Genomic DNA, 2,334 nt, shown 5'->3' with positions numbered 1-2,334 from the left:
TGTTAAACAAAGGGGGAGCTCTAGCTTCAAACAAAGGGAAAAGAATATGCAATATAAAAGGATACAAATCCTATATTTAGGTGCTGTCAGTGACAATTTTAAATGTCTAAACATAAAACACAGTAACCATTTTTATTAACAGTAATATTTTTTTTATAGCTAAATGTCAGAAATTATGACTTAGATGTTTATCCAGGCCGCAGTCAATTTAGTCTAGCAGCATATTATTACAGTCATAAGTCAGCATAAAAAAATTAAAACATTTTCACATTGTAAACTTTTTAACCTTTCTGTTGTGGCTTACAGTAGTGAAATATATGAAGCAAACATTTACTAACATGCATAGGTTTAACTATACCAATATAATGACTTAGAGGGAGATAAATCAGAAATGTTTGTGAATTAAGTCTCTGTAGCTCTGTGACCACTCATGGTGGGATTGGTCAGGTACCAGAATACATTATTCTCACACCCTTGCTAATTTAGCAGAATAAAATTATAATCACATTTTAGTTAAAAATTACATAGGATATTAGATACTATTAAAGGGAAAATCTACTAAAATGTTTATTGTTTAAAAAGATAGATAATCCCTTTATTACCCATTCCCCAGTTTTGGATAACCAACACGGTTATATTAATACACTTTTTACCTCTGTGATTACGTTGTATCGGCAGACTGACCCCTTATCTCAGTTCTTTTAATAGACTTGCCTTTAGCCAATCAGTGCTGACTAAGCACAATGTTTTCTATATGGCACACATGAACTAGCACTCTCTAACTGTGAAAAACTGTCTCTGAATGCACTGAAATAAGAGGTGACCTTCAATGGCTTAGCATATGAGCCTACCTAGGTTTAGCTTTCAAGAAAGAATACCAAGAGAACAAAGCAAATTTGATGATAAAAGTAAACTGAAAAGTTGTTTAAAATTGCATGTCCTATCTGAATCATGAAAGATTCATTTTGAATTGATTGTCCCTTTAATAAAATAAATGTAACTGTATATACTAGTCAGATTAAAAAATAATATGGTACATATTAAAAATTGTCAAACTGCTTATTTTTACCAAAGGTGTTGATTTTATACTTTTTTACTTCTGGTATATGAATCTGCAAAAAATGAATAAGCATTGAACTATATTCTAAATACAGTTTATTGTAACATGTACTTTCAATAAATTATAGAACAGTCTGAACTTGTTTATTGCTGTATTGTTTAATTATACCTCTGTACTAGGTATTATATATTGCTGTTAATCTTTAATCATGTTAAAATAACCTATCATTTTTATTTTTAAAAAAGAGTTATTTCAGAACATTTATGTGTTAGTGGCCCTATTCCAGCTAATCAGAATTCCTGTGTAAAAACATCATGTAGCAGCCTTCGTGATTATGGTTTCTTATTCAAAGTCATTCCAGTTCATTAGAAGAGTCACTCAAATTAGTAAAAGATTAAATAGTACTCTCCTATGCTGTAGTTTGAGATTTTTTCCAGGATCCCGATTCCCTTAGAATTTTATTAATCCTGACGGGTGAATCCATTTAGGTTACAAGTGACCGCACTTTAAGATGTGATTTGGTCCACTGTTCTGACTAATTAATACTAGACATGTGCAGGGGCAAAAACATTGTTTTGTTTGAAAGATTCATTTCGTTCAGCTCACCAGAATATTCGGTAATTAAATTCATTCATAATGAAACTATCAGCTAGATTACGAGTTTGGCGTTATGAGTGAAAAAGCAGCGTTATGGCCCATAACGCTTAATTTTCCCTAACGCTGCTATTACGAATCTTGTCAGTATAGGTGTACCGCACACCTTTTACCCTGTCACGCAACGTCAGTACCACACTTTTAAAAAAGTCCTTTTTCAATGGGACTCCCATAGTGCCGGTATTAAGAGTTTGCCTCAGAGGCCAAAAAGTGAGCGGTACACGCTATAACCACAAGATCCATACCACCATCTAAAGTCAGCAGTTATGAGTTTTTCGCTACAAAGCTGTAACATAAAACTCATAACTAAAGTGTTAAAAAGTACACTAACACCCATAAACTACCTATTAACCCCTAAACCAAGGCCCTCTCGCATCGCAAACACTATAATAAATTTATTAACCCCTAATCTACTGCTCCAGACACCGCCGCCACTATTAAAATGTATTAACCCCTATTCCGCCGCTCCCCGACATCATCACCACTATAATAAAGTTATTAACCCCTAAACCGCTGCCCTCCCGCATCAAAAACACTATTTAAATATTATTAACCCTAATCTGCGGTCCGCTCACACCACCGCTATAATAAACCTATTAATCCCTAAACCGCAAGCCCCC

This window comes from Bombina bombina, chromosome 2 (assembly GCF_027579735.1).
Source record: "Bombina bombina isolate aBomBom1 chromosome 2, aBomBom1.pri, whole genome shotgun sequence".
Lineage (NCBI taxonomy): Eukaryota > Metazoa > Chordata > Amphibia > Anura > Bombinatoridae > Bombina > Bombina bombina.
The sequence above is the reverse complement of the archived record's forward strand: the minus strand, read 5'-3'. Positions refer to the sequence as shown.